Source organism: Cricetulus griseus, chromosome 3 (assembly GCF_003668045.3).
Source record: "Cricetulus griseus strain 17A/GY chromosome 3, alternate assembly CriGri-PICRH-1.0, whole genome shotgun sequence".
Taxonomy (NCBI): Eukaryota; Metazoa; Chordata; class Mammalia; order Rodentia; family Cricetidae; genus Cricetulus; species Cricetulus griseus.
In genome coordinates, this window is record NC_048596.1 from 25,543,262 (window position 1) to 25,570,280 (window position 27,019).

A 27,019-nucleotide genomic window follows, 5' to 3' on the forward strand; every position below is an offset into this window, starting at 1 on the left:
AGCTAGCTGGCGGTGCTCCACTGACCTTTCACAAAAGGAGACAATTTGACATTTCCAGTTCTATGCAAGCTCCAGGCAGCCCCAGTCCAACCTATTGGTGCTGTTGTATTCAACAACCTCAGGTTCTGGTTAGCCAGATGGAAAAAACATCCCTGGAAAAACAACAACATGAAAACCCAAGGCAGAGAAAGCCATTCCCCACCCCCACTCCCCAAAATCTAAGTACACTAAATGTATTGAAGGACTTGCCAGGAAAACGCAATTTTCAGTTTTCTCTGTGGTTCAATTTATCTTCACTGCTCTGTAGTCAGTTTGAATTAGATCCAGAAGCAGATACAATTCAACCCTTTCTCTTTGAAGACAACAACCCCCACCTTCCTGTCAGCGGCCTCGCTGTCCTGTCCCAAGGACTGGTGTTTTCCCATGTTAGGAACTGCTGCACTGCTTCCTGTGAGACATCTGAACTGGGCACCACTTGTTTCTCTTCTCCAATACATGAAGTATTGCATCTTTTTTGCTATGCCTCACTAGAGACAAGGAACAGTTACTTGGGATTGCATTTTACTTCACTGAATTTGCATTGTGAAGAGGGCAATTTGTCTGCTGCTCCAGATCAACCTTGGCCCGAGCTCTGCCTCATCTATTGCAGCTTGGCTTTCTGAAAGATACAAGATGGAATAAAGTGTAAGGAAGGACATAGCTGTCTCAACAGCTGAGTGGTCAAGTTCACCTTAGTGCCAAGGATGGACTTGGAGTAGGCACCAGAAGACCTACACAGGATTATGTGGGAAATCAAACACACAAAACATTTCCTGTGCTTCTGCTGGCAAGAATCATGGTGTCTAGCCCCCCTCCAAAGATAGGAGTGGGATAAAAGAGGGGAGTCCAGGTACATTCATCTCCAAATAGTAAAGTAGAAACTGATTGCTACTTTTCATATGGAAATGACTTCTTTCTCCACACTGATTGTCCAAATGAGGACAGGTGTCTAATGGCGGATCTTTTTGAGCCAGTATGATGGAAATCTTTCTTTAAACTCCCGCAGACAGCCAACCTTTAATTACAGTCTCTAATGTGCCTCCTCCAAGAGGTTCACCATGAATCCCTTTCCCTTAAGCAGAAACCAGACTTAGTAATTTATTTCTAATAAACAGAAGTAACAGAGGCATAGGTCAGTTAGTACAGTATTCCCTAGCATGCGTGCATTGGATCTACAACACTGGATAAAACCATCATTTTATCCAGTGGTGTACATGTGTAATTACATGCGGTGTACACTTAGTACACTTAGGAGGTGGAGACAGGACATCAGAAGTGTGTCATCTTTGGCCAAATTCAAGCCCTTCCCCCTTTAGCTGGAATACAGCTAGAGGCTGTACCAACGGTTTCTGGTTTGTTCTCATTAGCATCACTCACTCTATAAAAAGCCAGTGTCATGTCATAAGAACTTTTGGGCATTGCTATGGTGAAGCTTATGTGTGAAGATGTGGGGCTTCCATCCACTAGCACATGGGTGGACAATGTTCAATGAAGACCACTCCGCACAATCCTTCAGATGCCGTAGTCCCTCCCTATGAGTAGCCTTGAGAGAAAGCCACTAAGCTAAGTTGCTCACACATTGCTGACCCTCTGGAGCTTCGAGGAGAGTGTTTATTGTTTTAAGATACTAACTTGTGGAGTGATTTTCTATGCAGCAATAAATAACAAAGTTCTCTTTGAAGACTACATCACGTGTGGTGAAAGTTTTATTCTGCATGCAATTTATGATGTGCACCTTTATGTTTAATGGTTATTATTAGCTATTAAGTTTGGATTACAATAACTAACACATTTTCACAATGAGTAGGGGTGGTAGGTGACCACATAAGGGTACTCCTGAGCTATTTGAATGTGGCCAGACATGTTCTTGTATACTCGAGAGGGTATATTCTAGAGTTTTCCCGTATGGGTACCTTGCGTGGCTAAAGAGGAAGTGAGGTCTCCGATTACTAATCTCACTTCATTGTAGTAGCAGCATTCAGAGGACACTGTAACAGCTTTAAAACACATAAACAAATTCTTACCATGGAGAGCCGAAGTCTCAGGCACCAAACCTGGAGTCTGGGCCAATATAATTACTTGCTTATAGCCAGTATATGGCTTGGTATGCAGCTTCGGATGCCGTGCCAGACAATAGCCAGTATCAATCGCCAGATACCTGAGTAAAAACAGCTACTTTTGCCCCAAACATCAAGTGACTCCCAATTGTCAGGTGATCCCAGGCTGAGTCTTCTAATATGAAGCCTCAAATGTCAGAGACAAAGATCCCACTATATTCTGTCTATATTCTTGGCCCACAGCAACTATGACTATGATACCGTTATTGTTCAATGCGACTAAAACTTGGATAGTTTATTACATAGCATCTGCAACCAGAAACAGTTTATTCATTCACCTTTCAGATTAGTTGAAAACAATTTAGTTCAGTAATAACAACTAACTAACCGACTGAGTTTAAGCTCTTAACTTTAAAAAACTTAACTTCAGTTAACAGTCGTGACATGAGGGACCAAGAGACACTATAGTCTTTGATCTACTGTTTCAATGTTATAAATTTTAAATCTTTTGAAGAGATCATTGAATAATTAGCACATTAGGCTCATTGAATAACTCAGAGATAAATGAATAAATGCACATTTTATCCTTGAACATTCCCCCAGATAGACTTTAAAAATATTTTTAAATGTATGTGGTGTATAGGTGTTTTGCCTGCATGTCTGTCTGTACACATGTACATACAGTGCCCATGGAGGCCAGAATAGGGCATCATATCCCCCAGAGCTGGAGTTACAGATGGTTGTTAGTTAGCATCTAAGGAATAAGGTATAGAATCCATTTAGAGTTTCTTCTACCCTTTTCCCGGTTCCAAGTCTTCCTGTGCCGAAGGTGGGGTGAGGTTAGCCATCAACATTGTGATGTTAATATTTCCCCTTGGCCCTTGCCTCTTCATTGTGTTTAGAATAACTAACTCCATGAGTTACCTTGTAATTGCATTTATTAAGAGCCTGTTGTATTGATGTTGTCATAAATAAGTAATTTGATCTGATTAAGATTTGGTAGACAGACGTTTGCTCTGGATGCCTAATGGATGTACACTTGTAGGACGAATGCTCTCCATCTGGTGGTAAAAAGATGGTACGGTAGGTGGGCTTGTGTCTGATGCACAGGACTGATCCTGCAGAAAGTCACTTCCTGGACAGGACTGCGGTCTCCAAGAGGAAGACACAGGTGAACAGCAGTAGACAGTGGCTCACTTACAGGATGTTCCAGTCCACAGAATATTTATCATGTTCTCAGAAACAGTGTGAAAGACATATACGGAAGCCCAGAAAAGATAACACACCTGTCCGGGTCACACAGTTAGTGAGTGGCAGAGCAGCAGCCCAAACACTTATCTATCTGGCTTCGAAGCTCTTAGTCTCTAAATAGCACAGTTCTTAAAAGCATGTTATAGAAAGGCCACATATCCAAGAGTATATGAGCAGCATAAACCATGCTTGATGGGTTAAAAAAGAGAGAGAGAGGATACAATGAGGGGTGGAGAGCAGAGGGGAGGGGAGACAGATCTTGAAGGAGGCTAGAGAAGGGGTAAATGTGATCAAAATACATTGTGTGAAATTCTCAAAGAACAAATAAAAAATGAAATAAGAAGAAAATATACAGGTTTCTTATGAAGCAAAATGTAAACTTTGATGAACTGTAAGGATTAAAGAATGTTCAGATAGATTGAATTTGTTCCTTGGATTGTCTTACAACTTTAATTCCAGAAATGTCTGCATTTTGGAGGTCCTATGATCCCTAGAGAACCAAAAGAAGCTTGCTTGGGAGTGGCCTTCTAGCACAGAGCAGAGGAGGGCTCTGAAGGAGTAATGTGGTACAAAAAAAAAAAACAAAAAACAAAAAAAACAAAACAAACAAACAAAAAAACTGACAGCCATGGCACAAAAAAAAAAAATGATTACATCTGGGTCAACTGGGCTCCCACTGACAGACCAGACACCCAGTTTAGTCATGGCTATGCCTACTCTTTCCTTCATGAGAGATGTACCCTAGAAAGAAAAGTACCCCGAGGAAGGTGAGCAATTAATAGAGCATCCATTGGATCTCCCTTTAAGGCATTCCAAACCTGCTCTTTTGTACTCCTGCTCTTATTAGTCTTCCAAATTAGAAATCTTAGTGTTATCCACTTACTTTCTGTGATGGACTAGAATCCCATCTTGATTTCTACTGCTTGTCTTATTGGTCCCCTGATCTTAGTTTGGGGGAGGAAGATATAGGTGTGCTGGCAAATGAAAAGCCCAGAAGGCATGAGCCTATTGGGAAAGTAACTTTCTAGATGGAAGTGCATACATAATTAATTTGGGAGTGGTTTAGACAAAGAAAGCAGGAGAACATAGCGGGCTGATGGGGAGAACATGGGAAGACAAGGTCAGAGAAGAGACTTTGGAAGGCCTGCTTAGATCGGTAGTGTTTTCTGCTAAGAGCAGTTGGGAGTTGTTTGAGGGTTTTAGTTAGTGGAAAAGGGCCATATGACAAGGTATGATTTCATTTTCAGAACATCCCCCTGGCAGTGATGATGAATTCTGGGTGTCAGAATGGAAGCATGCTGTGAGGGTAGGCTCTTTTGTTGCTGAAGAGGAGAAAGATGGTGGTTTGGATGATAGTTATGGTGGGGACAGACAAGAGGAGAGACTTTGGTCTGTAGGCCGTGTCTACAGGGCCCAAATCTGTTAGCATCTTCTGATAGTGCCGAGTCCAACTCCCTCATGTTACAGATAAGAAAATAGAGCTTTGGAGAGTGATGTTAAGTCAAGACCTGTGGACAGAGAGCCACCAGCCTGATGTGGGCTCTTGCTTCCTGTTGGACTGCAGTACTTTCTATAAGTTTTACGTGTATACCTTCATTTCTTTCACTTCCTCAAAGTGGAGAAGTTGCCTTCTACACGAATGACTGACTTCCATTTTACAAAGGGTTTTGACAAGCTGGGTAGAGGAGGACAGGATTCTCCAGCTCAGGGTCACTCTACTCCCAGTGCATAGAGGAAAATCCTACGCACTTGTTAGATTAAATAAAGTTGAATGGAGGAGTTCCAACTGACATAAAGCAGCATCCCATTGAGATGCAGACTCTGAGGGAAAGTTTAGAATCTTGCTTCAGAGAAGGGAAAATTCCTGGAGGAGATCCATTTCAGTTCTTAATGTGGGTTAGAAGGCTGTTGGGGTGAAAGGCAGCAGCCCTTGCAGGGCCTGTGCCACATGGCCTCAAAACCAAGAGCATTTGCATACTCCTCTGAGCTCTAAACCCTGTGAAAGAGTGACTTAGCTAAATGTCCACCTGTGTTCATGGGCCACAGAGACTGGAAGGAAGGGCAATGACATGCCACACAGCCCCTAGGGACTTTCTCTTTCCATTTATGTCTCCACAAAAGTAAAATGGCACTGGCTGAACGTTCCTTTTAGGAGATGGTTTTACTCAGAGGAAGATGGAGCACCACATGGCAGCTTAGATGAAAGCCAACCAAGGGACTGGTTTCACAGGTCAGTTCTAGCTTAGGCTTCAGGCTAAAATAAAGGAAAGCAAGAGACTTTGAGTATCCATGTCATTTGACCCAATACACTAAAGCAAAGGACCCTAAAAAGATTAAGTTCATAATCAGATATATAGGACAGCCAAGGATTGCATCATAACTGGAATAAAGAATGTCCGTTAACCTCAACCACCTCCTATATTATCTCATTCAGGAGGCGAGCTTGACTGAACCACCGTTGGGTGTGCTGATTCAGTCCAGGTAAGGGAACCCTTTCCATCTGCTACAGTTGGCAGGATCCAACCTAGCCATCTGCAAAACTCTAATAAAACAAAGATGCCACTTGGTTCCATAGCGCATGCCAAACACCTGTGTCTGTTTTTAACCATGAGACTATTGGAAATTGGCTTTAGATTGTACTAATGACAAATGAGTATGAAATCAGTCCTTGTACTCCACAGCCAGCGTTTCTTCAGGGATGTGCAGTGTCGGTAGGAGTTTCTTTGGTTTGTTTAGTTGACTGCGCTCTTGGCTTCATGCTGTGTCCTTCTCACTCCCTCTATCTGGCATCTGACACCTTGTTGCTGAGAGTAGGTTTCCTGGGGTTCCCCAATCAGATTTACCACTGATATTCAGTGCTGCTGAATCACTGTTCCTTTATTGTCCATTGAGTCCATAAATCCTTCTACTTCTTTGGAACATTGACCTTTGACTCTAAAGGAAAATAGACAACTGAGCCAAATCATGGGATAAGTTAGATGGCTTATGTGTTAATTTGTCTGTTTCCCAAATGGACAAATCTTTGAATCCATGGGATGTTGTAGGGACAAGTGACACACCTCAGCACTTGAAGTCATATGTGCTTTTGTCCCATTGTCCTTATTTCAGTTTGTAACTATGTAATTGCTTAGTAACAGACTGATTTCTATTTTATTTTCAATTAAATGACAGAATTAAGAAAATAAGGCCTGTGTCTATTAGGATCTCTGACTAAAACACAATGACTATCTATCTCTAGGGAGACTAGTGGCACATAGTCTCTGTCAGGGGATAAATGAACTAGTTTAAAAAATAGATCAAAATAAAACATTTTTCTTACCAACTCTGAAGCACAAAAGTGAAAAATAAGACAACAGTATCAAAAACTACAGATGAGACTGTCTCAGAAAAATTAAGGTGTATAAAGAGCCACAGAATGCCCAGTGTTTTGTTCAGAAATGCAGTACTGCATACACATTTCTTTAAATTCAAAAAGAAGAGGTTTCATTGGGGCTGGCAGGTAGGTCTCAAGAAAGTAAGCCCCGATTACTGAGTTCCCTATATTGGCAGGGGACCACTCCTCAGATGAGAAAAATCAATAGTTGCCATTCTTTCCCACCTCCATCATTCCATCGTTCCTGCCCTGGTAAGAAGAAATCCCCAGCCCGAGCCCCATGTTTTCCACTCTCCCTGACTCTTCTTATCACCCACCATTCTCATGTCCATCCTCTCTCAAACAGACCTCTCTCTAAGGCCTGCTCCCTGCTGGATATTCCTGGGTGGAGAACACATGATTGGGATGCTGTCTATAAAACTGCCTGGTTTTACACAAGACTCAGTCTGTGCCCAGGGCAGCCCTCGCTCTGCTTGCATTTCTGTGAAAATGAGTTCTAGGTAGGAGCACTGGGTACTCAAATAATAGGCACTCCGAACCTGCCACCGTGTTTGTGTCTCCCTTCATAGATCATTAAAATACCGATGAACCGTAGCTGGACAGCAAGAGCAGCTTAAGAAGAGAAAGTAAAATATTTGTAAATAATTAAAATGTAAAACAGTGACCCAGGACTAGAGATGGGCACATGTAAGTGTTAATAGAGGCAACACATTCTAAATGGAAGACTTCAGGAGGGCTATTTACCCTGAAAGCATAGCTCAGGTGCCTTTTTTGATAGGGTTCTGCTGTTGCTATGGAAATTGTCTCTGTAGGAATGTGCACAAATGTGGGATAGATTGCTAGTGGCGTGAATAAGGAGGTGTGGGCAGGGGCAGGCATGTTGACACTCGTCAGTCTCCAGCCTTGGTCCTGAAGAGACTGGCACAGAGTGGAGCAAGGGTGATGGGAAGGTACCACCATGGGTAGCTCAGGTTTGTCTGAGAGATCCCAGGACCTAGGCTCCCCAGATCTACACTCTGCTACCTAGAGTGACCTATTATGGTTGTTATCTCATTGTCCCCATGAATAGCATGCTCTTTTGCTGTCAATATTATCCTGATTTGATTGGTCATAGAGTCCCATAGTCACTGCAGAATGTAATTTCCCCTAGAAAATGAGAAAAACACATTGAATCAATCCTGTAGACCTTTCATAATTTCCCACTCTCCAACACACACACACACACACACACACACACACACACACACACACACACAGAGAGAGAGAGAGAGAGAGAGAGGAGTGGGGTGAGGTAGGGGGTAGGGGGAGAGAGAAAAGGAACCATTGCTTCCTTCTCATAAACTCTTTACTCTCATCACAATCCCAGCTTAACAACCGTACTTATACACAGCCAGGAGAAGGAACGAGTCATGTTTTATAGTGTCACAAGTTGTATTGAGTCATGGAATGGGAGGTGGGCTATGTTCGCTGTCTTGGGAAGTGACTAGCTTTTACAAGGCAGCCTTCCAGGTTATACATTCCAAACTTGTGCTTCAGGCAAAAGAGTAAATGAGTGCCCACGGTGAATTCAAGGAGAGCATATCACTCACGGTTCCTGCTAGAAGGACTCTACATGTGAGAATGTGCTGAGAGAACACAGAATCATTGTGGCAGGATGGAGGGACAGGCACAGAACAGGAATAGAAACAAAGAAAACCTGTTCAGACAAATCTCAGCTTTGACCAATGTCCTGGGAGCTGGCTGCTTTAGATATCACTGCCCTTGCTAAGAGGCACTGATGCCTCTGCCACCTCTCTGTGTGAACCCACCCCTAATATTTGTTGCTGCTGTGACTGCTACCAATTGATGGAGATTCCATGCCTTCTCCTTCTGTCCTAGTTAGCTTTGGGTTCTTGGTACGAGGTATATATTGGACAAACTGCCTTTGGGTGCCTAAACCCTAGCAGAAAGCAAGTCTGGAAGAGTGAAAAACAGCTCCTATGAGGTTCTACAAAAGAAACTGAGTTTTGCCTCTCACTAAGTTCGCAAACATAATGTTGTGGTTTGGATGTGAAAGGTCTCCCACAGGCTCTTCTGTTTGCACACTTGGTCCTCAGATGGTGGCGATGTTTATGAAGGTTGTGGAACCTTTTGGGAGATGGAGCCTAGCTGGAAGGAAGTGGGCCCTGGGAGGCAGGAGTGGGCTTTAAGGCATAGAGAGCAGTCCTACTTCCTGTTTATGCTCTGATTCCAGAGTGCAGGTGACCAGCTAGCTTCCTGTTGCTGCTGTGACCATAATGGAACGATCCCCTTCAACTGTAAGCCAGGGGAACTCTTTCCTCTTTAAATCGCCTCTTTTCATGTATTTAGTCACAGTAATGAGAAAAGTAACAAAAGCACATAGGAAAGAATTTCAAATGTTCTCAGCCTAAAAATATATTTACAACAAACACAGTTAAGTATTGTCAAAGACCTTTCTGTGTACCTTTAAAAATAAGATCTCTAACAGTCTGTGGTGAATAAAAATCAAATATGTCAAAATAAAGCTTTAAAGCATGGCTGTCTGACTGCTTTAGAAGACAAGATAACTTTTAGTTATCCATGAGTCTGGGTCTAATGTCAAAAGAATAAAAGGAAAGGGAGAAGGAAGGGCAATGGCTAGAATTAGAGAAGGATCAGGGAGAGTTTGAGGTTTTGATGGAAGAAGGGTATTCACTAGACTTGCACTACCATCTGCCAGAAATTACAAGCCTCTACAGAAAATGGATGTAGGAGGATGGCAAAGTATTGAGCCAAGAGACCCAAAGTTCCGACGACAAACAGGAGAAAAATGTGAGCCCACCTACCCCAATCTAGAAGGATGCCATGATGAATTTAGGGCCACAAGAAAGTGGTAGCCTCTAGGAATATTGAATCTTGAATGGCTGAGTCAGATTGACTCCAGAACTCCTTGAGGAACAAGGAGACACATGGAGGCAAAATAAACAATCAAGGTCATTGAGTTCTTGGCCATTGGTCTGGCAGCTGTCAGAGTAAGAAAATCTGCCAGAGTGTCATGCTGGCTGCTAATGATGGGAACCAATGTTAGCCAGCTGAAGCAAAAGGAGACTATGCTTAGGGGTCAGGGGTACCCCACTGCCAATGAAGAGAAGGGTAACTGGTCCCCAAAGATTGAATGTCCCCAGTGTCCTCGGTCTCTGTCTCTCGTCCCTGCTTGTCTCTGAAGAGATCTGTGTCACTGCCTTGACTGAGGTCCAGCATCCTCATCACAGTGGACATCAGGATTTTTCATGGAGCCATGGTCTCACAGTCTCATGCTCCCTATGTATTTTTCAGGAGGCCTGAGCCTCTTCCAACTTCAGTTTCTTAGAGACAATCTGGTGAGCCTGGCCTACTCAGGTGGGGTGTTTACGTGTCATTTTTGAATCATTTTAAGGGAAGGCTCCTTCCTAGTTATAGTCAAACTGCTGAAGTTTTCACTTACCCCTTAGGTTACGGTTTAAAAAGCAGCGTCCTGATGGATCCAACCTATCCTAGTTAGGGTTCCTATTGCTGTGAGAAACCACCATGACCATGGCATCTCTTAAAGGAAAACATTTAATTGGGGCTGGCTTACAGCTCAGAGTTTGGTCCATTAACGTCTTGGCAGGGAGCACGGCAGCATGCAGGCAGGCATGATGCTGGAGAGGTAGCTGAGAGTTCTACATCTGGATTGGCAGGCAACAGGAAGTGAGTAAGCCACGGGGTATAGCTTGAGCTTCTGAAACCTTAAAGCCCATCTCCAGTGACACACTTCTGCCAACAAACCCATAGGTCCTAATCCTTTCAAATAATGCCACTCCCCATGAGTCTATGGGGGCCATTTTCATTCAAACCACCACACAGCCAATAAAGCCCTGCTAAATAGCATCCCAACACTCAGCATGGATCCTGTGCTTACCTTAATAAATGAGCTAAGCTTGAGGACCTGGGGCAGGGACAACCGGCACCAAGTCCCCCTGAGTGTGAAAGGTCATGGTGTTGGTACTTAAGGGTGGTCAAACTCCTCTTTCAATGCTCCCTCTGTGCAGCTGTCTGATTGGGACTGGCCAAAATAAAGCAACCTTCTCTCTTTTCATGTCAGTATGCACTCCTGGATAATGTATCCCAGGCCACTTGCAAGTCCACACTAGGAAAGCTAAAAGGGCAGTCTGTGTTGATGGTCCATGCAGCTGCCATGGGGAATTCTGAAGGAACCAACTCTATGATGGAATCATTTGGATATTTGCCAACAGGACCAGACCTTGGAGTGTTAAGGAAGTGAGAGTGCATGTAACTGGGCTTATGCCTTCTAGTGGCAGCTCCGTCCCCCAGCCTGGCCTGGATTTACTGAACTCTATCCTGAAACCTAAAGAGAATCCTGATGGTGTTATGTTTGTAGTTCAAGAGCAAAAGAGAACTGGGTAATTGGAAAAAGACAGAAAGAGGGTCCTGGAAAACTGTAATAGAGTTTATCCCTTTCTGTTCCTGGGAGCTGAGATTGGCATCTACCTGTTAAATCACAGGTACAGAACATTTTGTATGAAGCTTTGTTTCCCGGACCCAATTAAATCCATGTTCCTCCTGGTTCCTTCTGAGTCTCTCACGTCTCTAATGAGTCATGGACTGGCAGCCTTCTTCTAAGGAAAAGTGAAGTCACACAAGCAGACCCAACTGCCGTTTGCTACCTCCTTGCGAAAGCAACTGCCTCATCTTTTTCTATTTCTACTTTGACTCAAGTCCCTCACTTTGGACACGATCTTATTGGGAGGAAAAAAAAATATCTATCCGTTTAGGGATATATGTCAACATGTCAACTGCTTTGTCACATTCTTTGCTAATGCCAGTGTCATCCGAATTGAAAAAGCTGAAGCAAGAGCGTGCGTTTTGGAATGGAGGCCACGTGAGCAGGCAGGGCAGACAGCCAGAACCTTGGCTGCAGAATGAAAATGGAGCTGGGGTGGAGAGCATTTAAATCCCTTTACAGTTCTCATCTCCTCCCCCACCTTTCCCAGCCCCTGTGGCCCACTGGAACAAAGGGGGTGTCATATTTCCTGGGCACACTGCCTGCTACCACTCTTCCCCCCAGTCTTTTTTTTTCTTTCTTTCTTGAGAGCAGTTTTATGTTCGTAGCCAAGATATAAGGAAGGCACGCAGATTTCTTTCCCAAATAGCCCCCTCGTCCTGCATGTGCGCTGTCCGCCTCCACTTCTGCACCGACTCACCAAGATCACCTGTGCTTTACGCAGTTTTGTGTGTTTTGAAGAAATATACAGGAACATAGATCTAACTATACCGTTCTATAGAATACCAACACTGTCTACCCATCCCCCCTCTTCCCTCTTGACCCCTGGCAGGGGCTGTCCAATGTTTTCATACCGTGATCTTTTTAGGAGTAGGTCATTGTGCAGCCTTTTCATTTCGCTGACGCATTTCTTGCCCCTACATCATCTCCTAGCTCTATGGGTCACTTCTGGCCACCATACTTCCAGCATCAGCATCATGCTCATACTTCCTGCTTCCCTGCGCCCACCCCTCCATAATGCATGCATTCTAGAATCATTTCCTTGCCATCAACGTCCCGTCTGGGTGACAGAAATCAGGTGACACACCACCAACATTTAACCATCTTGCTTCCCCCATTGACTTCCTGGTACCCAGTATCCTGCTTGGGCTTCAAGACTTCCTGTTTGAAAACAGAATGTGTTGCGGTGGCTACCTTGTGATGTACATTTTGAAATTTCTTTCTAAGTAGACATTAGCAATGAATTCAGTGTGTAGGGTCACAAATCTATGCATACTGCCTGCACTTGTTTTTACTTGGGCTCTTTTTCATATTAACAGTGGTTGTTAAGGCTAAGAATCCATTCATCTCGGAGATGTTTACATCAGAAAAAGTACAGAAGCTGTTCTCAGAAGCCCACATTGCAGAACAGTCAGCTGCAGCGTGTGAAGAAGCGATTTCATTTCCATGGCAGCCAGAGTCCAGACGCTCGAGCTTTATAGATTAAAATCAATGCCTGAATTGCATTCACAAAGCCTGAATTGCCTGTCAGACTTCAGGACCAGCCGCACAACGTGATAAATGAGGTGAAGAGCCCTGTCCAGGCCTGGGAGTGTGTGCTGCATTAGTGAAGACTTTGGTTTCTTTTTCAAAGCAAATACCAAATGGAATGAATTACTGGGAAACAGCAAATGAACGTCAAGAACTTGAGATGCGGGGTTATAATTTACTAATTACTGGGAAATGATGAACACAGAGTCTGGGTGTGAAAGAATGTAGCTGGGGAGAAAGGGTGGATGGCAGATACAAAGAAAGGAAGTCTCGTGGAAGGCTCCTGTTATCCGTTTTTGAGCAAATCACCTTGGTCAGTCTGTGTCATCAATCGTAATCAGCATTAAGTAAGTGTGTAAACACCTAGGCTAGAATATAGGTACACAAGAGGCAGTCAATAAACGTGCCTACCTCTTCCCAGCTTCTGTTCAATTTCTTTTCTTATTCAGTGCTGAGTTATTCTGTGATGCCTCCCATGGCAGATCAATATGTAAAGACTGTGAAGTGAGGACCAAGCCCTGAGCATCCACAGAGGCGCTTTCACAAAGACTGATTTTGTCATACAATTGCTGAAAATGTAAGTGTGATTCTTCCCTCTGCCTGTTAGCACACAGGTGTCAGATAGACAAAAATGACCCCCCCCCCAGGCTCATTCTTCAGGATCTTTACCTCTTTTGGAGGGGTGCTAACGAATTTCCCAATGTCTAGTGGGAGTTTGGCAAATCAGTCTTAACTAGGTGTTCTGACCAGGGCTTCTGCTCCTAAGGGACAAGATGAGGACTCCCCTGGGGTCTCCATTCTACCACTGGGCATAAGGTTAGCATCTGAGGAAGAATTGTGTAGTGATTGGACAAGACCTTGAAAGGGAACCTAGATATTTGGATGCGTATCTTGGTTTGCCCAACAACAAACTTGCAAGGAAGGAGTCAGAGGCACCATCATCAGACCCAAATCATCGAATGTCGTTAAGAGGTTGTTTTGGAAAGAGCTCAAAACTCCATATACCCACTCTCTCAATCTTTTCCCAAACATACTTGATGCACTCAGAAGGAGGACGGCATCGTCTAGTCATTTGTACGTGTGATTCAGTTTTTGCTTCCTTTGCCATGTGATGAGGTTTCTGGTAAAGATGTAGAAATGTAAAGCAGTGAGCACAGCCTGTTGCACTTGTCTTTGGAAAGGACGGTGTGTATGTCCTCGGCTCCTTTCCACATCCTGTTATGTGTCCATAGTGGTTGGAGCTAGTCATATCACCCTGGAGACGGATGTGAACATCCCCAGAGTCTGGGTTCCTGCAGTCTCTAGTGAACACACAAATCTTAGTCTGTTTAGATTTCTTCATAAGGAAAGAGGAAAATGCTACTGTTACTCTTGATGTTTTAGTAACCAAAACTGGAACTTGATCTAAACCAATAGAGGGCAAGCTCAAGGAGCGCTGTACCTCACACTCACAGAGCCTTCTTAAAAACAGATTTGCAACAGAGGGACTGGAGCAATTGCTCAGAGCAGGTCTTGCCACTCTTTAGAGGACTGGAGTGGCTCACAACCACCTGTAACTTCAGCTCTGGCGGATCCAATACCCTCCTCTGGCTTCTGTGGGGATCTGCACATCTGTGTGCATACACTCACAGACACATAGTACCTGAATAAATAAACATAAGTAAATCATGGGGAGGGGGGATTTGCAACACAGCCTAGCACACTGAGATTTAATAAGCTCTTTGTGAAGAAATAGAATGTCTTGCGTAAACCTCTTCCCAAGGCTGGTATTTCGCAGGTCCTTGCAGTTCCAAGCATGCTCTAAGGGTCCTCCGGGAGCTCGTTAGAAATATGGACTCTTGGGCAACTCATGCCTGCTGAGTCAGAATTCGTGTTTTAAACAAGGTCCCCAAGTGACTTGTCTGCTCTTGAGTTTGAGGAACATTGCCTGAGATGACAATAGTGTCCTGTAGTTCCAGATCCTGGAACACTATGCTGGCAAAGGCTCCTCCTGGAGTCCCTAGAGCAGAGGGACTCCTTATAGGGCCAGTGTGGCTGTAAGCTCTTCGGTTCTTAGGCTGCTGTTGTGGACCTATGAGTGCCATCCACAGCTTCAGTTCTAAGTGTTGAATCCTTTTCAGGGCCAATTCATTTTATTTTATTTTATTTTTGGCATCACTGTCTGACCCAACAGTCTGTGGCAGGCTTCCTTTTCTTCTACTTCTAGGAGATCTTAAGGGGTCCCCATGCTACTACAGAGCCCGAGTCTTAATAATGCTTCTCTTGGCAGGTTACACCTGCATCTAGCAGGGAGGTAAGACTGGTCTCCCAGGAGACCTACCTGCTGGGGCTGCAAAACAACTGTCAGTCATTTCCAATTACACACAAGCTCACACATGGGATCCAGAGCTAGCCAATCAAAACAGCACTTGGATTAGGTCATATTGTCTGTGAAATGGTACCTGACTGGAGTAATTCCCTTTGCCTTTTGCTTTCTGGTTTATCCAGAGATAGAAAGTTAGGGGCTGTGCTGGGTGATGGCAAGTATCTTTGTCTCTTGAAACAGGTTTTCTGGATTAGGATTCAAGTTCATCCCATGTCTGTTGCAAGGTTTCAATCAAACCTTAATTTTCTCGTCTTTAAAAGGAAGAATAAAATGGTATCTCCTTCCCAGATTTGTTATGAGGGTTATACAAGGAATATATGGAGGCAAGTAGCCGGTATTTGGTATATAAGAAATACTATGTAACTATAAGGAAAAATATCACACACACACACACACACACACACACACACACACACACACGTACATATATATGCCCAAACCCCATAAGCAACAAATTATTAGTATTTTCTGTATATCATAATTTAGGGAATTAAAATCCAAATAATGTGGGCAAAAATCTAAAATGAGAAAAAGAAATCTAAAATTATACAAATTGACAAGGTTTCCCAGCCTGCTTCTCTCATGGAGAATTAATAGTGGTTTGTCTTATTAAATTAGGGCAGGAGTCTGAGCACACTTGGAGTGAATCAGCCTCCACTGAGCACCAAGAAGGGAGGTAGCTGGGGCACACAATGATGCAGCAAACGAGACTCCTGTTCCACGATAGACGGGAGAAGGAAGACGACAACTCAAAGACGTCATCAAAAGACAAACAGAGAAACTGACACATGATGCTCTATAAAAGCAGAGAAGCACACAAAAATCACCACAAATGGCTCTACCAGAAATTATATATGTACTTGAACATGAATAGTCTCTTTTGATATTCACAACAAGCCTTTGCTGACTATCTGAATAATTATTATCCCAGATATCACTAGATGGAGCTTCCAAGACATCAAAATAATGAAGATCAACTGGGTTCTCATGCCTGATACAAGAAAGAGCTAGGATTTGAACTCAGGCCTGGCTCTTGCCAGAGTCTTTGATTTTACTGTCTCAGTAGAGTCAACTGTGGTGAGCCACAGACACTTTAAGGAGAAGGTGACATTTCTACTTAGCCTTCAAAGATGAATATGGAGCAAGGCAGATGGGCTCAACAGCAGACCTGGATTGGCCCAATGCAGAGGTAGACGAGCTGGCTGGAAACACGAGGACAGTACAGATTTAAAAGGAAGAAAGAAAGGAAAGAGGGATGGATGGAGGGAGAGAAAGGAAGGGGAAGGAAGGAAGAAAGGAGGGAAGGAAGGAAGGAAGACTTGTGAAGTAGATGGGACAGTGATAAGGTCATATGGCATCTGATCCTGAATTAGAGTCTGAGTCTGAGGAGAGAATGTTAAGGACTCGGGGTGTCCAGCACACACACTTATGTCAAGACATTCAAAGTCTATAAGTACAGTAACTATGTCTGCTTTGTATACAGAATATACACCATAAATGTTTATGACCAATTTAATTATGTATTTAGATAATGCTATTTTTGTGACGTTCAAAAATAGAATTGATTGTATATGTGTGTGCATATATGCATGTATGTGTAGGTCAGTGGTTGGTGTTGAGTGTCTTCCTCAGTTGCTCTCTCCTATTGTTTTTTGAGACAAGGTCTCTTGCTGAACATGGGACTTAATATTTCTGCTAGCCTGGCTGGCCAGCAAGCCCCAGGCATCCACAATGGGAATGCAAGCACATACAAGCGATGCCTGACTTTTATGTGAGGGGTGGAAACACAAGTTCATGTCCTCATGCTTGTATGGCAAGCACTTTATTAAGTGAGCCAGCTCCCAAATTTTAATTTTTAATAAATGTACATGAGTGTGATGCTTCATAGGTTGGTTCACTGCTGTCTTTCCTATTGTTTAAAAATTCAGATGGGACATTGAAAACCTAAAGCAAAACAAAGCAAAGCAAACACTCCCTGGTACTGCAAAACCTGAAGAGCCTGGCCCTCCAGAAGATGAGTTTTCAAACTCTGCAAGGTAGCCCTGTCCCCAGGAAACATGAGCTCAAAGCTAGCGGTTGAGAGAGCCAACTCTGGTTCTTTGGGAGGTGGAAGAGAATGATATGAGAGACTGGCAGTGGAGCCAACTAAAATTGAAAAAAGTCACATTTCACCTGGAGATTATGGGACAGTGAATTTTCAATCTGGTTGCATCCCCTGTTTAGTTGTCACTTGCTTCGAGGGAGATGGACACATTACCTGGGCCTTATTCATAGGCCTGCTTCTGAAACATCTCCAATTTAAATGGGCAGAACCACTTTCTCTATTTCTGGTGATTTCCCAGTGCAGAGCCTTGCTGTCTGCCAGGGCTGCTGGGAAGGGGGGAGCTGGAGGAGTAAGGATGCTTAAATAAAAACAGTTCTATTTTTGGCACACTTTAATGACAATCCTGTCTAAGAAATATTTTTCCTACAATGCCTTTTCCATTCAGTGTCATTGAAAGTGTTTTTAATTTCAAAGAGAGGCTGTTGCATGGGATGTTAATCAATGAACTGCTGGCATGCTTTTCTGTGAATGTGGTTCATTTTTTTTTTTTTTTATATTTACCAGTGACAAAGATGATTTCTTCAGCTCAGGCAATGTTACCATTCATGCCTGGCTAATAAAGGAAGAAAGAAATGCCTGAGGAGCTCGCCCTGATGGTGGAGGGGAGGAGGAGGGCCTATTTTAGGTACTTGGGATATTTTATTGTCTTCAGGCCTTCCCTGTGAGTCACAGGACAGAAATTTGAGGCAGAAATGCATCTGCGTCTGAGCTGAAAACCGTTTGGGCCACAATGCCAGAGAAATGTGTATGCATTCCTTGCTTGTAGGTTCTGGCTTCCCTGCTCTGTATGCAGGAATTCAACATGTGACGTCTGCCTGTTCCTTTAAATTCTTATAGTTGTGTGTTGTCAAAATTTAGGGTGGGGTCATCTTAGGGTCATTTTAGCCCCAATAAAGGTCTGTTTTATTAAAAGCCCTCTGGTCCCTGGCCTGTTTACTGCTGCCCTGAGACAACACTTCCTTTATCTCTTTCTGGCTCACTCCCAAAGAAAACAGGGAGACTTGCTGCGGCTTGGAGTCCAGTTTCCATCTCCAGGCTGGGTTTGTGGGGTTTCGTGGCTCAAAATGAGCACGCATCAGAGCACAGCATGGAGGATTGAATTTCATCCTGCTCCACACTCCCAGTGTTTAAAAAGAAATGATGATGCTTCTGACTTGCTCTGTTGAGCAGTTTCTTCTACATCTTTTAAATGGGAGCTCTACGATGTCAATCAAACATTCCCCCTCCCTTCTGGCGAGCACACAACTTACGTTACAGTTGACGGAACCAAATTAAACCTTTCTGGCCTTATATGCTGATCGTCTCAGGTATTTTGCCACAGTGGTAATCTGACTAACACCTTCCTGGAAGCTATATCTTGCTTTTACTTAGAGGCAGCCAATCCAATCTGAAGTTCAAGTAAAAATGAAAGCTGTGAATGCAGAAAGGGGTTCCCTGGGAAATGTAGCTCCTCGGAACTTATCAATGGAAGCTGAGTTTTAGATGAATTCTTACCGTGTTCTCACTCATGTATCTGGCCTTGACAGTCACTAATCTAACATGCTAGGTCAACCATAAGTGGACCACCTTCCTTCCTGTCCATGTAGCTTGTTTGCTAAAGAAGAGAGAGATGAATACATGCTGGCTGGAACTCATGGGGATCTAAAAGTGGGACTAGAGAGAGCAAGGCGGACATGTTTAGGGCTGGGGGTTGGAGTAGATGGGAGCTGGGGTGGCTGGAGATGTGTGGGAGAATCATCACCCTGAGGTGATGAAGGTAAGAGAGAGAGAGAGAACACAGCCTGGAAAAGGAAGGCTGCCAAGGAAAGAACAGAGGAGCCATGAGCTCTAGAGGGTCCCGCAAACATCTATCAGTCTCTACCTCTCTGTCAGGTGAGACCCAGAGTCATGAGAGAAGTGGGAATTTACAGTGACGACTGTGTCTCTTGCTGTATATAGTTTGTCTCTAGAACATCCTTTTATGCTCCACACATTGAGTCTTTGTTTCCAGCCCATGGCTCTATTTGGGAGACTGGAATCGTTAAGATGGTCTGGTGGATGTTAGGTACCCTTAGGGGGAAATGGGGTACCAGTCCCTTCTGTTCCTTCTCTTTGCTTCCCAGTCACAATGAGGTAAGCAACTTCTGCCCCACGCTCCCACCATATGTACTGCTTTACCAGGGGACCCCAAGTAGCAGCTTCCATTGATCATAGATCAACGTCTCTGAATCCATGATTCAAATAAGCCTCTCTCCTTAGGATTATCTTGTATATTTTTCAACAGTGTTAGCAAGCTTACAACCCTAGAGGGGACTTTCACGAGATAGGCTTATAAAATGCATACAGCCCTTGGCTCAAGCTTCCAAAGCACAACACCCGCTCCTTTCTTCATCCCCAGCCCCAACACCCCATTGGAAGTGCCTTCACTTAGTAACTCAGGGCATTTTCTGGATGTGGCTTTAGTATAATTTGCCATTGTTCTGGGTCTGCCTTTCAGTGTTAAACTGGGGCTCTTCTTAGCACTCCTACGCTGCAGTGAGACTATAATGATATGACTTAAATGCTTCATTCTCATGTCCAGCCTCATACTTAGTTTCTGTGGCTCCCAGTGTTCTGCTTCCTTCTAGTTTCTCCTCCAAAACCTTGTAAATTCCGCACTGGTATCAGTAACTGACAGTTCCTTTCAGTCAGAACAGTTTGGCTTCTCAGTGGTCTGATCTCCAGAGAGCCTCTCACTGCATCCTGCATCTCACCGCCCCTGGGTCATTTAAACACTTTTCACGCTTGCATGTACAGATGAGCCATATGTGGAACATGATCTGGTTTTGTCAGCAGAGGACAGGATCTGGGACCCTGATTTTCTAAAACCCCGTGGTGATGCCAACACTGCTGGCCTATGCACCACCACACACCAAGTGGTGGTGTTTAAGGATGGGCAGATTATAAAGCTCTTCTTATCCAGCCACACCCTCTCCAGCTTTTAAAAGTTTCCTCTTCCTCCTCCTTTTCCTCCTCTCAGCAAGGGGATGGAAGAGTTTATCTGCACCTACTCCTGTTTTCCAGCTTCTAGTTGGATTGTTGTCTCTAAATCGACTTTAAATTGGTTGAGGGCTGAGACAGAGCACTGTTGTTGTCTTATACACAGTTTCCAAATGTTTTGTCTTGCTTTCTTGAAGCATCACTGAAATCATCTTGGGCATAGAGCCTATTGTGCTATGTGGAGGGAACACTGGAAAACTGTGAAAGGCGGACCGTGAGCAGGCCACTTCCTGCACTAGAGAAACTAGGCAGAGGCTTTAGCAAGTATGTTCTGAGAGGCCTTCCTCTTGCTCCACATCTTTGACCAGTGGAGCCCGGCTGCCCAGCTCTCCAACTCAAATACCCAGCTCATCCTGATGTTAGCTCATGAGTCAAAAGGAGCCAAGAGCCTGGCTGAAGAGTATCATGTTTTCCATTTGTACAAAGGGTTTGAAAACAGTTATTGCTTATAACATTTGCATTTTAAATGCAAATTTATTTTATTTTTACACCAAGTGGGTGCATTAGCTCTGTGAAAATAAGGCTTCTGGATCACAACGAATGTTTTACAGTAATAGTTGAGAGGTCAGACAATGATTATTTTTAAACATACATGTTCTCCCCCGTAGAAAGCCCTCTGCTTATGCCATGTGTCTTTCACCACAACCACCTCTGAAACCACTGCTCACGCCTTTACTTGTCACAGCTAAATTCTTCAGATGGTCTACACTGATTCAAAGACAACTTTGCCCCACTCCTTCCTAGAGGGTCTGAAGTGGAATTCGATGTTCAGTTTTACTGAAATTGCATTTCCCAGGATGCAAGCTGTCGCCAAGTCATTGGATCTAATGGCTTCTTGGCTTCATTTTGCTTTCGGGTCTAAAACATGGACGCTATTAGCCCCACGGCGCTCCCTACACTTCCAGATGGTTGAGGTCAGCAGATTCACCACCCGGCTGGCCACAGCAAGCCCTTCCTGTTTCCTTTTACCCTCTCACACCAGCTGCACGTGTTGCAGGCAAAGATGGATGTCCAGGGTTACTCTTTTTCCCCGCCCCCATGGGGACCTCATCTATTTGCAGGGCTTAGACTGTTAGCCCAGGCCAATGTTACAGCCCACAATCTGCAGCGCTGACCTTTCTCTGCGCTCTAGCCCTGCGTTTAATTGCCTTTCTCGAATCTATTGTCACCTCCTAACTCTCTGCTTCCTAAGTCCTTTATTTCTGTTTGTAGCAAATATCCATTTTTTAATCATGATGGTTAAGAAAGGATACATTTAGTTTATTTTTCTTCAAGATAGTAAGAATCTTATTTTCTTCTTCCTGAGGTGGCAGGAAGTTCAGTCTCCTTCCTCATAAGTCCAAAGGTCACGCAGTTACCACTCAGGTTATTCAGCATTGCTAAAGCTTTACCACCAATGTCTCTTGACCCCACTCATAGAATATTTTAACTGTTACGTTTACATTACACCAGAACCAGGATTTTAAATATGTGTGTGTGTGTGTGTGTGTGTGTGTGTGTGTGTGTGTGTGTGTGTGTGTTTGAGTGGGTACTGGGGCCACACTCAGTCTTCTGAAAGAGCAGGAAATGAAAAGTAGACTCATCTGTTGAACCATCTCTCCAGCATTGCCCTCTGATTTATTTTAATTGAAAAGTATTTATTTTTTAGCTTAATCCCCTAACCTTCCTTTTCCTTCTCATCCTGAAGGCATCTACCCCAAAGGCTTTACAGGGTCAGAGCAAAGGGGAAGTCAGTTAGGCAGGCGCCACTGTGTCCTGGGGCAATATGTGAAAGACCAGGAGAACCACCTGTGTGCTGCTTGGGAGGCAGCTGAAGGGGAAGATGACAGGGGAAGTCAGAGTTCAAGAGGCTTAAAGGAGGTGTCCAGGTGAGAGGGAGAACTGAGTGTCAGACCTGAGTGCCCTAACTGGGTTAGGAGGGGCAAATGTAGAAAGACAGGTGACATCACATTGGATCAGATGGGGGTCTCATGGCTTTATATGTGTTCACAGACCTGCCAGTTTGCCCAGCCCCGGAGTCGTTGGAGCAGCATTGTCCCAACAGCAAAGAACAATGACAGGTCACAAAACCTGGCTTCCAGATACTGTCTGGCCTTCCACTGAGTGAGGGCCATTAGCAAAGCTGGAGTAGAAGGGAACTTCATATACTTAGCAAGGGAAGACTACGTACTTTGTATGATCAGGGATAAGGGAAAGAAATCCACTCAGCGTGTCCATGCAGTGTTGCACTGGGGGTTCCAGCCAATGCCTCAGGAAAAAGAGAATCATCTAGCTTTGCTGTCTCTGTGACCAAGTACCTACCAGGAAGAGCTTAATATGGCAGGTGGTAGTGGTTTGCTCCTGCTTTCAGATGTCTCTGTCTACCATGGTTGAGGAGACTTGACTGGGGCAGCTCAGACCATGACAGCAGCAGAAAGGGGCCAAGAGCAAGATGTCCTTAAGGGTCCTTCCTTAGTGGCCTGCTGTCTCCTACTAGGTCTCACCTCCTGAGGTTTTTACCATGTTGCTAGACAGCAACACCAGCTAGAGACAGGCTTTAACACACGAAAGCCTGTTTTATATTCATAACAAACAGCAGCCAGATTGAAAAAATAGACATAATATTCACAGGCATGATTTTCTGCAATGTTATTCCTATAAAGTTATTAGAAGTGAGTTTGTGAACGTTTCACAAGCAATTAAAAATTGAAATCTCCCAAACAAAGCCACTTTGATACTATCAGAAATATAACCTAGAAATAAATTGCACAGGAACACTGAAAACTACAAAACACTACAGTATGGTGGGACACACTGTAATCCCAGCACTCAGTAAGTTGAGGCAGATCAAACATTTATAGTTAGCCTCTGCTACATAGAAAGTTGGAGCCCAGCCCCACTCAGTAAAAATGAAAGAGGGGGCAGGGAAATATCAACCTTACCAAGATCCATGCTATCCCAATTAAAATACAATCAAAGTAATAGCTGGCTTCTATTGTTTGAAGAAATTGACAAGGTAATTCTGAATATCACAGGAAAATGTAAAAAGAAAAACAAAAAATCCTCTAGAATTGGTAAAACCATCTTGATTTTTAAAAAGTAGGAGGTTTGGACACTTACTCAACCTGGCCTCAAGTGGGTAGTGTATTGTAGGTAAAGACAAAACTGTTGGTTTCTAGAAAAGAGTAGAAAAATCTAGAAATAGATCCATGTGGTGATTGTTGCTCAACAAAAGTTTAAAAGCTGACAATTCTGGAAATTTGCCAGCCACACAGAGGATCTTCAACCCAGAGGGCTGCCATTTGAAAAGTCACTCAAAAAAAAAAAAAAAAAAAAGATCATAGATTCAAGTATAGACCCAAGAACTAGAGAACTTAACAGGGGGGGGAAAAAAGAAAGAAAAGAAAAGAGAATTTTTTTAAACCACCAGTTAGGATAAAATTTCTTAACTACGGTGCTAAAAACACATTTTGCAAAATAATAAACCAACAAACTGGACTCTTCAATTTAAGACTGAGAAAAAAATTCCAGCACTTGGGAGGCAGAAGCAGGGGGATCTCTGTGCGCTCAGGTCAGTCTAGTCTACAGAGTGAGTTCCAGGGCAGCCAGGCGTGTTTCACACAGAAACCTTATCTAAAAAAAAAAAAAAAAAAAAAAAAAAAAAAAAAAAAAAAAAAAAAAAGGAAGAAAAGAAAAGAGAAAAGAATGACAATAAGCAAATGAAAGGAGAAGACACAGATTAGAAGAGGGAATGTTTGCAAGTCATGTCATATGTCTGATAAAGGTCAATCATTTCATATTTGTGATGAAGTTTCAAATCTGTACTTAATAATCCATCAATAGGAAGTAAATAAACTATAGGTATATTAATCACTATCTCATTGCTGTGACTAAACACCCAGCAACTTCGGGAAAGCAGTACTGATTTTGGCTCACAGTCTCAGGAGGCACAGTCCATCATGGCAGGGAAGGCACAATGACAGTCACATCACTCTCACAGTCAGGAAGCAGAAAGAGAGAAGCCCTAGTGCTGTTTCCTTTCTTCTTTTGTCCACTCTGGGACCCCAACCCTAGGGATATTCCCTGCTCTTTTAATTCTTCTTGGAAATACACTTATAAACACAACTAGTGGTATATTTCCATGAATATTCTAAATCCTATGTAGTTGATAATGAAGATTAACAATCACAGTGGCATATCTACATGATAGACTATTATTTAGCATTAAAAAGGGATGAGCTATTGATACAACAACAAAGATGGTGTCAGTATACTTCTGCAAAGTGGAAAAAAAACAATCAAAAACGAGCTCATACTGCCATATTCTATTTAAATATTTCATAAAATGTAAACTAATTTATAAGAATTTCAAGCAAATTGAGTGTACAATGAGAAAAAAGATACAGCAGAGTATGAGGAAAATTTGGAGAGTGTTCTCTATGTCTATTATTTTATTGGTGTGATTATTTCAAGGTTATAAAACTGATCTAATTATTTACTTAAACATATGCACTTAAATAATACTTTAGTAGAGCTATTAAAATGATTCTATAGGGGACTGAGGAGATGATTCAGGCAGCAAAGGGCCTGCTGTACAGTCTTGACCTGAGTCTGGATCCTCACACCCACATAAAGTCAATCTGATTGTAAGCCTGGGGCCCTTCTAGCCATGGGAAGGTGGAGACAGGAAGATCTCTGGGGCTTGCTGGGCAGCTGATGTAGGCAAATCAGCAAATTCCAAGTTCAGAGAGAGACCCTGTCTCAATAAAGAAGGTGCAGAGCAATTGAAGAAGACACTCGATGTCTGGTCTCCAATGAACACATAGTCACTCATGCATGTACACATACATATATACTCAAAAAGATTTCATGAAACTTTTGTATATTCGGACAAAGGTTGATATGACGTGCATCTGTGGATATGATACTAATTTTTGATAGACCTTAACTTTTTGCTAATACGCCTTTGGATTTCTTTAAGGAAACAAATCATTACAGATACAGTTGAAACTTTCATTATCCCATCCTAATCCAATTTTCCCTCCACTTCCGCCTGATGGTAATCATTGCCTTGATTTTTCTGGTTATGGATCTTGTGCTGGCTCTACTTTCGTTTTTTGTCATGGTTTGCATATTGGAAATCTTTATATAAATGGTAATTTCCTCTCAAAACTTGCTTTTTATATTCAGCATTGTGCTTTTTGAAATCTCTCCATGTTGCTGTGTGCCACTCATTTATCGGTCTGCTTCATAAATATACACAATATGGTTAATCTCCTCTTGGGTTTTAAGCTGTTTCCAATTTTCCATTCTTACAAACAAAGATTTGTCTCACTCGTGTTGGCCTTGAAAATTCTTGAGACCATTGCCCCTGGCCTATGCATGCGAATACTTCTTAGGTCTACCTTAGATTATTTCTGGGAATCTTCAGTTTACTAGCTGTGGGCCAAGTGGTTTGCACACAGCATTTGGTGCACCCAAGAGCTCCTCATTCTTGCTCACACTTGGTCCTGTCATGCTTCTAAGTGTAGACATGGGTGCTTTAGCTCCTCCTGGCAAGGCGTAGTTTCTGATTCCTCCAGGCATAGTGTGGAGCCATCACTTGGAAGCTGGCTAGCTTCTTAGAGGTCAGCGAATGAGTTGAACTGGGCTGGAGGTTTCATGCTGTCTTTGATGGATACTTTTTGATGTTAGCTTAATTTAATTAAGGAGTACCTGGGGGATAAGCAAAGTACACCTTGGATGTGTCAGTGATTGTGTTTCCAGAGACACTTAGATCCTGAGGGCTCTGACCTAATGAGTGCATAAACCCCTTGAATTCATAACTTGTCGTTATTGGGAGCTGGTGAAAGGAGGAAGTGGGGTCTAGTTAGAGGAAGTAGTTCTGAGTGTATACCCTCAGGGCTATATCTGGCCCTGATCTCTTGCTGTATTTCCCCTGTCTCTACTTCTGGTCTGTTAGGAAGTGAAGAGCCCCTGACAAACATTTCCCATGCCATTTGTTATGACCAAGTTCAGGGGACAAAGAATCCTGGACTGAGACAAAATAAGCCCACATATCCTCCCTCCCTCCTTCTTTCCCTCTCTCCCTTCCTTCCTTCCGTCCATCCATCCTTGCTTCTGTGTTTCTGCCAGGTGATTTGGTCACAGCAATTGAATGCTACCTAGCACAGGACCCTGTTCCTACTCTCCTGGAACCACAGACCTCTGGTGAATTGCAACTTTTTTTAAAAAAAAATTTTCCATTTTTTATTTAAATTAGAAACAAGATTGTTTTACATGTCAATCCCAGTTCCCTCTCTCTCCCCTTCTCCCCTTCTCCCCTGCCCCCCCACCCCAGATAACACCCTACCTATCCTATACACTTTCTGCTCCCCAGGGAGGGTGAGGCCTTCCACAGGGGGGGTCTTCAGAGTCTGTCATATCCTTTGGGATAGGGCCTAGGCCCTCCCCCGTGTGTCTAGGCTCAGGGAGTACCCCTCTATGTGAAACTGGCTCCCAAAGTCCATTGCTATGCTAGGGATAAGTACTGATTTACTACAAGGGGACCCATAGATTTCCAAGGCCTCCTCACTGACACCCACATTCTTGGGGTCTGGATCAGTCCCATGCTGGTTTCCCAGAGACACATGAGCTGATGGCTTTTCAGGAAAGATAATACAAACAAAAAGTTGCAGAGGAACAGGAAAGGTAATGAGAAAAACTCAGAGAAAAGTTGAGATCCTCCAAACTATTGTCACCATGAAAATGGTACCTCATCGTTATGGAGATGTTAACCCCC